At 43.3% G+C, this 16096-nt stretch overlaps 1 pseudogene; it reads left to right on the top strand.

The window, feature by feature from the left end:
* The first annotated feature begins 6484 nt into the window (after positions 1-6484).
* The window catches only part of LOC102986396 (glutathione S-transferase P-like), a 21857-nt pseudogene continuing 12245 nt past the window's right edge, over positions 6485-16096 (top strand).

Below are 16096 nucleotides of genomic sequence, written 5' to 3'. Positions count from 1 at the left end.
AAGAGAATTCAGCACCAGCAAACCAGCTCTACAACAAATGCTAAAGGAACTTCTCTAAGTGGCAAACACAAGAGAAGAAAAGGACCTACAAAAACAAACCCAAAACAATTAAGAAAAATGGTAATAGGAACATCCATATCGATAATTACCTTAAACGTGAATGGATTAAATGCTCCAACCAAAAGACACAGACTTGCTGAATGGATGCAAAAAAAGACCCATCTATACGCTGTCTACAAGAGACCCACTTCAGACCTAGGGACACATACAGACTGAAAGTGAGACTTTTACAAAAAGCTTAAAACTTCAAAAAAAAAATTGTTAGGTCAGAACACACTCATTCTAATGCCATTCTTAGATTATTCTGAACAGGAGCCACTGGCCTGAATCTTACTGACTCCTGAATAAGCCATCCATCACTGAACCCCAATGATAAAAACCTCTGGACAATTCTAGTCTCATGAAATAAAACCACAGGGAATTATAGCCGATGGCATCTCCACTTGCACCTACATTGTAAAAGAACCTTAAACAAGTCAATCTGTGACTTTGTTAGGTCCCTTTCACCCAAAACAAGTAAACAAACAAACCCACAAAGAAACAATTATTACAATCTATTGATCAGACCCTCTAAGTTTGAATTCTACAAACTTCATGTAATAGGGAAGAAACTTTTGTATTCTACTACAAGTTAATCACTAAAGGAATGTTGCCTATAAGCTTAAATTATACATAATGGCCCATCTCTGGAAACCCTGCTTCCCAGGTAATGATCATTAAGCTAAAATACCTTTGTTTAGCTCACAGGAAAGGAAACACCCTGACCAGGCCCACCTGTGAATAACTGCAGGAAGGAAGAAATTAACACATCCCCTCTAGAGGCTGATGGGAACCAGGAAGTGTTCGACTTTACTCCCTCTCCTTTTATTATAAAAGGAGCCTGAATTCTAACTCGGCCAGGATGGTTCTTTGGGGGCACAAGTCCACCATCATCTCAGTTTGCCAGATTTCCAAATAAAGTCACTATTCCTTGCCCCAACACCTCGTCTCTCTATTATTGGCCTGCAGTACGAGCTTAGACTCAGTAACATTCATAGAGCAATAAACCAAATCTTTGCTGCCTGGAAGAGTCTAACAGAAATCCAAATTCCAATCTTGTGAGCAATTCTTTTTTCCTAGATCTCCATGTGCCAATCCCAGATACTATTTCCTCTGGGGGAAAGATGCCTGATCCTGTTTGCCTCAGAGTAGCACCTCATGCACTTCACAGATAATGTTCCAAGCCTTGTCTGGAGCAGAGACCCTAATCCTACTAATCACCAAAGCTGGAAACTCTAACTCAGACCTGAACTCCAAACATGGCACACTTGATCACTGAGGCACTATATCTTGAGGAATTACTGACTCACTGCTTATATAAACAATCAGAACAATATTTCCAACAGTAGGAATCATACAAATAAAAAAGACTGTAGGAAGCATATCACTAACTCTGGCAGAAGTTATTAACAAGACAACTCTTTGGCACAAGTAGAAAGAGACAATAGCATAGCTCTGGATTCCCTGTTGGCTGGTCATGGGAGCATTTGTATCCTTGCTAGTACTTCCTGCTGTGCTTAGATCAATGAAGCAGGCAAGATAAACAAACTATGTACCTTCTGAAGAAATGAAGCTACTTGGCTTCCTAAGCTTGGTCCTCAACGTCACTGGGTTTGTTCTCTGGTCCTGGGTTGGGCAGTTGGGGTTCCTGGTCTTGAAGCATCTTACAGGTATTATTAATTGTTCTTGTTTTTGTCGGAGTGGACATGATGCTGGTGCACTGTACCCTCACTCTAGAGTTTTCACTGCGTCTGCTTAGTCATCCTGTTGCCAGATGATCACCATGATGAAAAAACAAAAAGTCAAGAAGATCTCTCAATACACGTGGCTATGGAAACAAGTAGACAATCCCCAAGAGGTAAAGATCTGAAACTCAAGCATCCCCTGAGTTGGTCAACTTCTCAGAAGTGACAGAATGACCCAAAGAGGGGCCTGAGAGACTAACTATAGAAATGGATAATAGTCAGATATTATTATGTCATATATATATGACAATAGAACTCTGAATCACAGCCAGTTCAGGAAGCCAAATCGCAACCTCTGCAGTAAACAGCGCCTGAACAGTCAGGACTTGGTCACCGACTGCCAGCTTCTCTATTTTTCATCCCTGCTTCCAACTCAGGACCAACCAGAGAAAGCCAAATATGCTGACCATATCACTCATGTGATTAAAATCCTTCACTTGTGACCACACATGACTTTCAAGGTTTAAACCATACTTCTTAGCATATCTTGTAAGTTTCTACTATATTCATCAGCACTCTTTTGACTGCAAATGACAGAAAGCCAACTCAAGGTAGCTTAAGTAAAAAAGAGAATTACTGGCTCACATAACTGGAAATAACAGGAATGAAGTAGAATTCAGGCATAATTGGGCTTAGACTAAGCTAATGGGATTCAGGCATGGAAAAGTAGCTAAAGTGATCTTCTGGGTGGGACCCTTTGGGCCATTCAAAGTATTGTTGTTGAGCTTTCCACTGATGATATGTAACTGGGATTGATGTTTCTTATGCTTACGCCATGCATGATCATAAAGTTCAGAGAGGATTATCTTCATGGAGAAGATCCAGAAGTACGAGTTCCCTTGGAGCTTCACAACCCTAATAACAGCTTTGAGCTTTAAGTCTCTTTGACTGATGGTTTTGCCAGTTGGAGCCTTTGACAAAGGAAGGTAACCTCTGTGTGGAGTCAACCTTTGAGCTTTTGGAATTGTCACCTCCGCAAAGCAGCAGCTAGAAGCAAATACTGGGCTCTTATAGAAACTGAATTCCTGACCTAGCTAGGCCTTGTGACTCTTCTTCCTGATATTCCCATTTTGAAGGACTGCCAACATGAACTCAAGGACTAACACTATAGAAAGGGCCCAAGAAGCCTCACTGGTCAAACGCAAATGGTGTATTCTAGAATGCAGCCAGCCTGGCCTCAGAGGTACCTTGACTGTACATGAAAAACTGGCAGCTATCCCTTTGGGTATACATGACCTAGATCATAAAGATAATGACCACTTCTTTGAGTACACTGCCCATCGAGTCCCCCTACATTAGAGAGGTGGGCCAGAGTAGGAGACATACCGGGTCTCGGTCAGCTTTGTAAAAATGTGTTTGTAATGGGGGAGGCTGTATACGTGTGAGGGTAGGAGGCACGTGGGAAATCTCTATACATTTCTCTCAGTTTTGCTGCAAACTTAAAACTGCTCTTAAAAAAATATTCTAAAAGAAATATTCAACAGGGCTTCCCTGGTGGCGCAGTGGTTAAGAATCCGCCTGCCAATGCAGGGGACACGGGTTCGAGCCCTGGTCCGGGAAGATCCCACATGCTGCGGAGCAACTAAGCCCGTGTGCCATAACTACTGAACCTGTGCTCTAGAGCCCACAAGCCACAGCTGCTGAGCCCGCGTGCCACAACTACTGAAGCTCTCGCACCCTAGAGCCTGTGCTCCGCAACAAGAGAAGCCCGCGCACCGCAATTAAGAGTAGACCCTTCTCACTGCAGCTGGAGAAAGCCCACGTGCAGCAATGAAGACCCAACGCAGACAAAAATAAATAAATAAATAAATAAATAAATAAATAAATAAAATATTCGATAAATAAATATTTCCTTAAAAAAAAAGTTCTTATCCCTCTTGCAACCTGACCCCCTTGGACGAAAGGTCTAGATGCAGAGGATGATTGGGAAAGAAAGGTGAAGTTATGGCAGTGGAGGGGACACCTTAAGATCCGAAAGGCATGGGACGGGGAGAGGAAAGGACATTAATGGTCTTCATCTTTTATTTAGCGATTTATTTATTTATTTATCTTTGGCCGTGCCGTGCAGCATGTGGGATCTTAGTTCCCTGACCAGGTATCGGACCGTGCTCCCTTCAGTGGAAGCGCAGAGTCTTAACCACTGGCCTCCAGGGAAGTCCCAGTCTTTATCTTTTAGAACTGCACTTGGAGCTACTTCACAAAACCTCTCCCAAACGATTGCAAGTGCCTTAAATTTAATTGACTGTTGGAGGGGAGGGATAGATTAGGAGTTTGGGGTTAACAGATACTCACTACCATATATAAAATAGATAAACAACAAGGATCTTCTGTATAGCATAGGGAACTATATTCATTACCTTACAACTTACGATGGAAAAGAATCTGAAAAAGCATGTATGACTGAATCACTTTGCTGTACACCTGAAACTAACACAACATTGTAAATCAGCTGTACCTCAGTTAAAAAAAAATTGAATTGACTGTTGAGTCTAACATTCTCCATCTCTGTTGGATCACCATTCCCTTCAATGCTGTCAAGAAGTCTATTGGAAAGAGCAGGGAATGGCCTTAGCTTCTGTACCGCCCAGGCAAGAAACAACTGTCAACTCCACTGGATGTCTTCTCCCCTCCCATTCTATAGTCACCACTCCGTCACTCAGTGGGGCAGATGAATGCCACTTGGCTGGTTGTATGGATAGATTAGACAGGCTGGACTGACTGCCCTTAGGCCATCCCTCCAAAATATAAGGTCTAGACTCAATTACGCAAACTGACCTGGGAACCCCAAAACCCACCCACCAGTCAGGAGGCTACACTGGATGCACTGTCAGACTGTGCTCTCTGACTGATGTCAGTCCCACTTCGGGGCCTCAACAACTATAAAGAACACTTTCTTTCTGGGGGCACCATGTGTACTTCCTGTGTGGAAACTGGGCATTGACTTGCCTCTCTCCCCAAAACATGTTGCCTTAACGCATTAGAGGTGGCCATAAGGACCTTCAAGTATTTAAGAAAACATCACAAGTGGATCATGTAGCCCTTAGACAAGAACAGAGATCTCTCCCAAATGAGGCTTTGCTACTTTGGGAAGCTTTCCAGTGGGATAACTGACTGATGTGCACCCTGTAGACAGTTTTCCCTAATGGTACAGCTCATCCAATTAGAAAAGATGATGTATCTTGTACAGCAAACCCTGACTTGTCTTTTTACCCCCAAAATATGTCTTCAGTAGCTATTGACTCTGTCACTATCACAATGAGTTACTTGCGTTTCTTCCAAATAATCTCGTTTACTCTCAAATGTATGTGAATTGTATAAGGTTTCTCATGCCCAGGCTTGAAAAATGATTTCCCAGTAGACGAGGTGGCTGCCCGTCCTAAAATCATGGTATTTATTTATATGGAGCGATCTTACCAGAAACCCCTGCTTGACTCTGTTCCAACACCCCGGCAACTGCCAGCGAGGCCGTGGGTGGAGGCTGCAGCGCGAGAGGTGGTGCCGAGACCGCCGAGTGGAGGGGAGGTGAGGGCATCGTCGGTGGGGTTTTGCCCTCGATTTACTGGGTGGGGGCCGGGTGCTGCTGGCCCTCCTTCTAAAGGGCAATGCAAAAGGGACAGCGTCTATGTGCAGCGTTTGATTGGTTGCTGTTGTTTTAATTTTTTTGCTTGTGTTTTTCTTTGCAGTTATTAAATCTGTATGTATGGAATTTAAAACCTCTGCCATACGTATATCCACCGATGGGCCTTATTACCATGTCGTGTAGAGGGTTGGTCGTGTCACGCAACGCTCAGAATGCTGTGTTTAGCTTTGTTTTTCCAGAGTTGTGGTTTTTCAGTCATTTCTTCAAGGGAAAGTAAATGATTTAGTTGGAGCCAAAAAAAGACAAGATGATTTAAAATGTGTCCCTGACTTTGGCTGACGTGATCGATGATACCACCTTGGCCCTAGAAGGTATTCGGATCATCTTCAATTCACTGGTCAGGGCTGTTGATAGAATTGCCCGGACGTCTTCTACATAGACCAAGGCAGAGTCTGTGCAATCTCCAATCCATCCCTCTGTAACTGTATTAATACCTCAGGCCAAGAAGAAAAGTCAATACAGAAGCTAAAGGAGAAAGGCATCTGGCTAGCTAAGAGAGACTCTGTTGGCTCTTGGAATTTGTTCAGCAAAGTATGTTCAGGATCCTGGGTGGGCAGGCTGGAGGGTGGGGTATGGCTGTGGGCAATACTCCAGGTTGGCCTCATCCTGCTGCGCTTGGAGTGCTGTTGATAGTAGCCTTAACTAAATGTTGTATGAGACAGATGAAACGGATTCAGTCCCAGCCTCTGTAAGTCAGATTAATCAGAGTGGCCAACAGTGGCATACTCGTGGGAAATTTCTTCATAGGTTTCTCACGTTTGTTTACATCTTGGGAGCAGGGCCATTGATCGTCTTTATTCCAGACTGTCTTTTCCAGGGTGAATGCTCTTGAAAGATAGAGATAGTGTTTCCTCTGGAGCGAAGGGCAGGTTTGCTTATAGCCTTGTAAGATAAATAGTGTTTCCCTCCCAGGCAAAAGTCAGGCAGGGTTACTTCCCATTATAAAATATTCAGCTGCCCCAAACTCAGGTTCCCTTTCCTGTAACGCCACCCACCGTACATGCAGGCTCTCTACATCATCCAGTGGGAATTGGAACTCAGGCTACTGCTGCAAGAAAGTGTCAATACTATGGCTACTGCTTTTGCTGTGAGTAATAAAGCCCTCTGTCTCTGATCCAGGAATACTGTGACAGGAAATCCAGTATTGGGACACAGATCCATGAAACCGTAGCAGGCTTATTTGTTAGCTGACAGATAGGATAAAGTCTTAACCATTATTCCTTCTCCGGCATTCAGTAACGATTCTCATGGAGATTGTCAGTGGTAAGAAAGGTATTATTTATCTATTGCATTGGGTGTCCACATGGAGATGACCAAAAGAGAGTGCATTATTGTGGTGTTTGGCCTACAAGTAGTATTAAAGACATGGACTAGGAAAAGGTTCCTAGGAAGAACACGTAACATAAACGGTGCACTGAAGCTAGCTCACACCTGCTCGCAGGAGCCAATTTTGTGCATATTTTCCCAATTCTGTGTTCAGTGACTTCGTGTTAGTAGCTAAGCGGGCCATACTGAGAGTATTTACACCATGGAAATGAGCAACTGCTACACATCAAAGCTTCCCCCGACTGCTGGGAGAGCTAGCTGTTATCAGCATGCCCCAGACTATTAGCTCATAAGAAATGAGGGCAGCTTCCTTAATCTATTTTCTTCTTCTGTGAAGTGTGGAGAATATGTGTATCAAGGGATTGCTTAGAGGATTAAATTGGAGAATTCATAAAACATATAGAATAGTGTTGGTACATATTGTATTAGTTGAATCTAACACTCTACCAAATTGAAGATACAGCCTAATTTTACATCATACTGCGAAGAAAAAAACAACTCATAATTAAACTATGATTTATTACCACATTGATTGTAAGACACATCTCAATCTCAGAGATGGTAAAATGTAAAATATGTCTGCCTTAGAATGAATGAAGTGCAGTAGCATGCTTATAATATACTTCACTACTGTGACTAGCTAAAATGTGTGTATGTGTGATAAAAAATCATTTGTCCCGTTCTACTATTTTAATTATCAATTTATGCAAATTTCTAACAATAATGCTGACAAGGATAGCTTGTAATAATGAATGCACAGCATATAAATAGGAGAGGATGACTATTTTTTCATAATAAAACCAAACACAAAATTCAATGAGTTTTGGGGCTTCCCTGGTGGCGCAGTGGTTGCGCGTCCGCCTGCCGATGCAGGGGAACCGGGTTCGCGCCCCGGTCTGGGAGGATCCCACATGCCGCGGAGCGGCTGAGCCCGTGAGCCATGGCCGCTGAGCCTGCGCGTCCGGAGCCTGTGCTCCGCAACGGGAGAGGCCGCAGCAGTACGGGCGAGGCCACAACAGAGGGAGGCCCGCATACCACAAAAAAAAAAAAAAAAAAAAAAAAAAATTCAATGAGTTTTGAATTTCAAAACAGTTTTCTTATTAAAAAAAAAGATTTAAACATACAAGAAACATCTGTGGGACCATAAAATAACACTTGCAATCATAAACAAGTGAATGCAAAATTAGGAGTTCTCTGAACAATTCACGCACATTTTAGAAAAACATGTAAACTTACATGAAAAGTGAGGGGTTATGTCCTCAGAAAAGGATTGGGAACTGGAGAATAATTACAAAGGAAGGGAATTGTCTAAGGTGTAATTATCTCAAGGCTGTGGGAATGAACTTATATTGTATAAAGTAAAATTCCTGGAAACAAGTGAATACAGGCTACCAAACTTGGAGAGAGAAGAGAAACTACTGTTTGTACAAAAGAGCTTCAAAGAGAAATACGGTTTATTTTCTTTTTTACACCACTGCACTAAAAATAAAATATAAGAGCCAACCGTAACCATGTGAAGAGTTTACAGCTATTACACAGAATACAGAGTTTGAGCAGGCTATGAAACACAATGACCTTCAGTAAAACTTGACTCCAAGCCCCTTAGAAGCAATCTCTAATTCCCTCCGTGGAAGTCTAATGTGCAGCATAAGAAGAGTTGGCTTTTGACCTCAAAATAACTCCAGGGCTCAGCACACTGTTTCCGGACTCATCTGCCTAAATGCATACTTGCCAGCTGACCACAGCTTAGGTGCTCTGCTGGAAGTCATTTGCAAATCACTTCCCCGACCATGATGGGAAGGACAGTCCCAAAGATCAACGTAATAGAAATTTTGTGAAATTTTGAATCAGGAGACTCATTTCTGGCATGTCATGTAGACATGTGCTTCAGGCAAAGCAGCCTGTGATCCTCCAAGTTCTTATCAGCAGAAGGGAATGGTAAAACTTGCCTTCCAGGGGTCATTAGACTCCCCTGCCCCCATGCCCCACCCCAGTATAAGGACCCAGTGATTACATTGCACCCACCAAGGGTCATGAGGCTCCTGGAAGAATCAAGACATATATTTTAAAAGGTTTTATATATTTTTAAGCTGTAAAAGTGCTTTACAAATGTAATAAATGAATTATTAATTAGTGCTGCCACTATCCCTCTGATTACTACACTACTGCAGAGCTGGCAAAGTGGCAGTCACCATATCACTGTATTATGAACTTGGGACAGAATTCTGAACAAAATGATAATTTGATAATGAAGATATATTAAGATGTCTTCTTAAAAAACTAAAGTGTTTCAAGATAGATATTTCACTACACTTTCTACTATAAAATCTGAAGGAAGGCCAGAACTTTTAATTCAGACAGACAGGGATGCGGATCTGGATTTAATATCTTACTAGCTGTGTGATGGTGGGCAGGTTACTTAACCTCTCTGAGTTTAGGAAGCCCCACTTCCCAAGTTTGTTGTGAGCATTCCATCATGGAAAGCACCTAGCTCAATAAATTCTAGCTTCCTCCTTATGCTCGTAAATTATCTTTTTTTTTTCTTTACATGTTGTAGGGAGCTTTGGAAGAGCTCAAGGGGGTTATAGGTGATGCTTTATAGATCGATAACAGCATTTATTCCACTCTTTCTACGTATCAGGCACCATGTTAAATCTTTACATAACAGTTTCCATTTAATCCTTACATAACCCTGTATTAGTTTCGTATTGTTACTGTAACAAACACCCATAAATTTAGTGGCTTAAAGCAACACAAACTTATTCTCTCATGGTTCTGGAAATCAGAAATCTAAAATGGAGGACTTCCCTGGTGGCGCAGTGGATAGGACTCCGAACTCCCAATGCAGGGGGCCTGGGTTCTATCCCTGGTCAGGGAACTAGATCCCACATGCGTGCCGCAACTAAGAGTTCGCATGCCACAATAAGGAGCCCACCTGCAGCAACTAAGACCTGGCTCAACCAGATAAATAAATAAATTTTTTTTTTTTAAAAAGGAATTTAAAATAGGTCTGCAGGGCTGCATTCCTCCTGGAGACTCTAGGGGCTATCCATTTCCTTGCCTTTTCCAGCTTCTAGAGAACACTCACCTTCCTTGGCTCATGGCATCATTCTGACCTCTGCTTCTGTTGTCACATCACCTCTCACTTTCCCGCCTCCCTCTTTCCTGGATAAGGACCTTTGTGATTACATTGCACCCACCTGGATAATCCAGGATAAACTCCCCATCTCAAGATCCTTAATCACAACGGAAAAATCCTGTTTGCCATGCAAGGGAACATATTGACAATTTTCAGGGACTAGGATGTGGGCATCTTCCAGGAGTCATCGTTCTGCATCCGCGCATACCTAGTTAACATATGAGGGAGTTGAGGCTTCTCAGGTGATGCACTTTGTGAACCAGAACCCAAGTTCTGAGTCTCGATGGCAACCTCCACCCTCTAGTGCATACCCAGAAGCAATGCTGCCATTTGATATGAACTGATGTGTTTCATTGTGGGCGTGGTTATTACATGGATTGCGGTGACGACACGATCAATAAGGATCAGACAGGAATTTATTTTGTGCATTGTCTTGCGTCCAGCAGCCATATTTACTATCTACCATCAAACTGATCACCTAAAACATAAATTTAGTGTCTAGTTGGCGTTGTATCAGTTGTTACACAGAATTCAACAAAGGCCCAATTTAGTGTCCCTGAGGGAATTTCCAAGACAAACAGCATAAAAGTACAAAAGTATATGTGTCAAACTGAAGACCAGTGGGGATTGCTGCACAAACTGGGAAGCACAGTTAGCACATTCATTAATTTGGAATTGTCTTGTGGGTCTTTTGTAATCAAGTTCGTGACTTACCTCAGTTACTCTCTTTTTTTTTTTAATCTTACCCAGTTTAGTGAAATGTTCCATTCCTTTTTATTTATTTATTTATGGCTGAGTTGGGTCTTGTTGCTGCGCGTGGGCTTTCTCTAGTTGCGGCGAGCGGGGGCTACTCTTCGTTGCAGTGAACGGGCTTCTCATTGCGGTGGCTTCTCTTGTGGAGCACAGGCTCTAGGCGTGAGGGCTTCAGTGGAGTGGCCCGCACATTCTAGGTGCGCGGGCTTCAGTAGTTGTGGCGCGCGGGCTTAGTTGCTCCGTGGCTCGAACCTGGGTCCACCTACATTAGCAGGCGGATTCTTAACCACTGCGCCACCAGGGAAGCCCTCAGTTACTCTCTTAATCACAACTACTTCAGTGAAAGTATTGATTGAGGTTGAATATTTGCTTTAAATTTTTTTTTTTTTTTTTTTTGTGGTATGCGGGCCTCCCTGTGTTGTGGCCTCTCCCGTTGCGGAGCACAGGCTCTGGACGCGCAGGCTCAGCGGCCATGGCTCACGGGCCCAGCCGCTCCGCGGCACGTGGGATCCTCCCAGACTGGGGCGCGAACCCGGTTCCCCTGCATCGGCACGCGGACGCGCAACCACTGCGCCACCAGGGAAGCCCCGCTTTAAATTTTTTTAATGTGGAGTTTAACCCTACTTGTAGAAACTCAAGCAATGATAACTGCCATGGATATAACTCAAATATTTGCTCAAGAAAATAACTCAAGTTCTCCTCACTAGAAATTGGTAAAAACACTTCACTAGGATTGGAGTGCTGAGGTCCTAGGACTATTATCCTGGATACTGGACACCTATTTGTCACTGCTGATGTAAGTTCCTGACATCTCTCAGGCTGGTCTCTGGCTCCTAACGTTAGGATGAGAGTAGTTTTGAAAGGAGGGCAGGAAGGAAAGAAGGGAGGAAGGGAGAGGAAGAAGAGAGGGAGAGAGGGAGGAAAGGACCCTGCTTTGCTTGGGCTGCTGGCCGAGTGCTAAGCTGGCTGAGCGGCCTCTGACCTTTGGAGAACAACTCGAATCACAGACCCCATGCCAGTCTCTGGACTGTTCAGTTGCACGTGCAAATCTGCAAGTGCATGACATATATGCAGATGTGGGTGAAAATGTGCCTTTGATCTGGGGCTCTGAAACCATGTGTCACTCGGGGAGACAAGAAACTGAACCTCGGACCAGGGAGAGAAACTGAGCTCCCAGAAGCCCCGTGGGCTCCTGTCAATGTCAGTGGGCTGCCCCATTTTTGCTCTCGCACTACTTTGGGGGGATTTGAAAAACACTCTGTCTCAGAGGTGGGAGGGGTCAGGGAAAGCCGTATGTGAAAAAGAAGAAGTACTCCATCTGTGTTCAGTACAAATAATGCGGTCATTATTTGTTCATCTAGTAGCATTTGAAGCTTCACTCTCTCTGTGGCTTTCCTTCTCCAGTTCGTCCATGTCTGTGGTTTTGAAAAGAACTAATGTCCTAATTCCAACTCCACCACGAGCCTTCCGTTGATCTACATTCCACACTGCAATTCTATATGCACAATTCAATTAAGGTATTTATGTCTGGTAAAATTTTTGCTCAGCTCTTCATAGAATTCAGTAGTAAAATATTGTCTACCGAAAAATAGAGAAGTGAGATAACAAGCAGTTTTACTTTGGATGATTACCTCCTGTATCTTGCCAGATCTTAAATGTCTATCTTTCAGTCTCTTCTCTATATGAGTAGGATGAAGCGTTCTAGGAGCATTAGCTAATGGACCACCAGCTTCACTTAATTTCCTTTGAGAAGATTTATCTTTATTTATGTCAGTACCAGCAACCAGGCAGCAGCACACTTATGACTTGTAAAGCACTTTTCTCTTTGGTACCATAAACACAATGAGTGAAGAACAAAGCATTATCATTTTTCTCACATGCATCACTGCCCAAAATGAAATATATGTTAGGTATTTTCTGAATTTTTTTTTTATGGACAAAAATCATAAGCTATGGAAATTTAATAATGAATAAAGTTTTCACAGGAGAAGTTTTTTTTATTTTGGGGGCGGTGGGGGATTTTGGGCCATGCCGCGTGGCTTGTGGGATCTTAGTTCCCCAGCCAGGGATTGAACCCGTGCCCCCTGCAATGGAAGTGCAGAGTCCTAACCACTGGACTGCCAGGGAAGTCCCCGAAGGAGAATTTTTTTTTTTTTTTTGTGGTACGCGGGCCTCTCACTGTTGTGGCCTCTCCCGTTGCGGAGCACAGACTCCGGACGCGCAGGCTCAGCGGCCATGGCTCACGGGCCCAGCTGCTCCGCGGCACGTGGGATCTTCCCGGACCGGGGCATGAACCCGTGTCCCCTGCATCGGCAGGCGGGCTCTCAACCACTGCGCCACCAGGGAAGCGTAGAATTTTTTGAAAAAACATTTTTGCTGTTAGGTTTGTTGACGTTTAGTCAGGAGCAAGAGCTTTTCAATCTAAATATTGACCTGGTCCTCTGAGCTGACTCACAAACAGGTTAGCCATTAGAAGGAATCTTCCAAGGGCTGGTGGGGGCTTGTCTCCTCCTCTGTGGCAGAGAAAGAATCTTCAGCATGACTCTTTTCCATCATTTTGTCTCCTCAGGAAGTTTTCTAGAAGTAAAATCGTAAGGTAACCACCATTTTGAGGTCTACAGTGGGCCAAACTGCCCTAGACCCTGTACATAAGTTTTTCGATCCACTCTTATATCAATTTTCTGAGGTGAATAATACCCCAGTTTTACTTGTAAGTGATACATTCAGGCCTCACCAGTCTTTGATTACAAATAGGGTTGTGGTTTTAAATCGTCAAGTTAGGACGCTTTGAAGTCCCTCTGACTGAGGACAAGAAATGAACTGTCCCAGTAACTGGCGAGCATCTTAGGTGAGCGTCTTGGCCCTGGAGCAGCTCCTTCTCCTCCACTTCAGCTCCTTGTAAAGTCGCCAACCCAGGCCGCTGCTGCCGCCGCCTGGGCCCCAGAGGAGCCTGAGTGGGGAGAAGACAGGAGAAGAAGAAAGGAAAGAAACGGTCCCCTCCACTGAACTTTCATGCGTGTCAGGTGACATGCTATGTGCTCTGCCCCCATTACCCATTTGTCCTCACAACAACCCTCTGAAATAAATCCTATTATTATCTCCATTTTATGGGGTGAAGGAAGAAAAGGGATCTCTGAGAGGCTAGGGAACACGTTCGGCTAGCAGGTGGCAGGCAGCTGTCACACGTGTAGGTTTGTCTTCTCCCATGAACTCTAACTGCTGGGCTAGAGCTAGAATTATTAGATTGCCCCTAGATTATAGTAATAGATTTACTGCCAAGTTCGTGCTCTTAAAAGTAAATATATGTCTTATTTAATTCTTCCACAGAATAGAAAAGCCCATACAAATCCTATTCAGCATGACTGTCTTAGGGTCCTCTGGCTACTGTAACAAAATATTACAGGCTGAGTGGCTTAAAGTACAGACTTTTATTTCTCACAGTTCTGGAGGCTGGGAAGTCCAAGATCAAGGTGCTGGCCCATTTGGTCCCTCATGAAGTCCTACTTCCTGATTCATAGATGGCTGTCTTCTTTCTGGGTCCTCCTATGGCAGAGAGAGAAAGAGAGAGAGAGGGGTGGTGGGGACCTCTTTTTCTCTTCTTATAAGGACACTAATCCCATCATAAGGGCTTCACCCTCATGACCTAATGACCTCCCAAAGGCCCCACTTCCAAGTACCATTACATTGGAGGGAGGTGGTGGTTAGGGGTTCAACATATAAATTTTTGGAGGACACATTCAGTCCGTAACAACAATGAATATAGAAGACTATTTAATAAGAGATGTGTGTGTCTTCTTTCACATCAGAACTATCTGTCCTATATGTTCTTACATATGGGTATGCTATTACATGCCTTAAATATTACAGAAATGAATTTGTTCTAGGGTGATCATATGCCATGGTCTCCCCAGTACAGTCGGGGTTTATGCCTGTTGTCCTGGTGGAGTTATTCTAACACCTCCTTTTACTGTCAAAAATGTCCTAGTTTGGGTAATAAATTACATGATCACCCCTCTTAGTACCAATATTTCAAAAACATATTTGTAGCTTGGAAAGTTTTATTAATTTTTGAAGCTGCATGATAGGTGTGTAGGGGTTTAACTTCCATAATAAAAAATCTTAAATATACATACTTATAGTTAAGTTTTTTTCTAGTTATGGTTTAAACAAATATGGAGTAATAACTTATTTTTGTTCAAGTGATTATCTCTCTCTCAAATATAAAAACATCATCACCAGGACAATAACTTAGAGCTCTCTTTTCAAGTATAGAGGTGTGTTCTTGAAGAATTGTTGTAAATGCAAAGCATGTAAACTGAACTAGTATAATTGAAAGGTTTTGAATGACCTAGGAGTATTTGTTACATTAAAAGACTAGAGGAAATCCTGTCACTCAAAAGAATCTTTTTGTAAAAGGATCATTAATGTCCGTATTTTCCTTCTGCAAACAAATATATTTCATATAGCCCAAGGAGCAACATGGTTTACACAGTTTTCTCAACTGTAAAACAAGAAAAATACTACTACTTACCTAGAAAGTTGTTGTGAGGGTGAATTCTGAAATTTCATGTGAAGAATATAGCTCCCTGCCTGGCACAGAGTAAGAACTCGATAGATGTTACTATTTATATCAGCTATTGCCAACATTTTTCTTTATGGAGAGGTGATGTATTGTATCAAGTAAAGTGTTAAATGACAGCAGCAACAAAACAGTCTTGGAACTCATTACTGTTTATTACCCTACTGATTTTTTGTAATTGAAAACAGAGAATGAACATATTTAATGTGCCCCAGTGGGCAATGTTGGAGTAAAAATTATATCAAAAAGATAGTTAGGGGACTTCCCTGGTGGCGTAATGGTTAAGAATTCGCCTGCCAATGCAGGGGACACGGGTTCGAGCCCTGGTCCAGGAAGATCCCACATGCCGCGGAGCAACTAAGCCCGTGCGCCATAACTACTGAGCCCACGCGCCTAGAGCCCGTGCTCCGCAACAGGAGAAGCAACCGCAATGAGAAGCCCGCTCACTGCAACTAGAGAAAGCCTGCACGCAGCAACAAAGACCCAACGCAGCCAAAAGTAAAAATTAATTAATTTTTAAAAAAAGATAGTTAAACGAATTTTACAGTCTCCCATTAATCCATGCAGCCAGCCAGCTAGTCATGCACTATTTACTGGATGTGCAATCCAGGACCTGCGCCACTGGACGTGGCAAAGCGTGTGACCTGCGGGTAGGTGACGCTGGAGCACCGAACAGTCACGATGTTAGTTTGTTTCGTTTGGTGGAATTAAGAAATCCTGGTTCGGGGCTTCCCTGGTGGCGCAGTGGTTGGGAGTCCGCCTGCCGATGCAGGGGACGCGGGTTTGTGCCCTGGTCTGGGAGGATCCCACATGCC

The sequence above is a fragment of the Physeter macrocephalus genome, chromosome 15, assembly GCF_002837175.3.
Source record: "Physeter macrocephalus isolate SW-GA chromosome 15, ASM283717v5, whole genome shotgun sequence".
NCBI classification, from domain to species: Eukaryota; Metazoa; Chordata; class Mammalia; order Artiodactyla; family Physeteridae; genus Physeter; species Physeter macrocephalus.
Note: the sequence above shows the minus strand (reverse complement) of the source record. Positions and strands in the feature narration are given on the sequence as shown.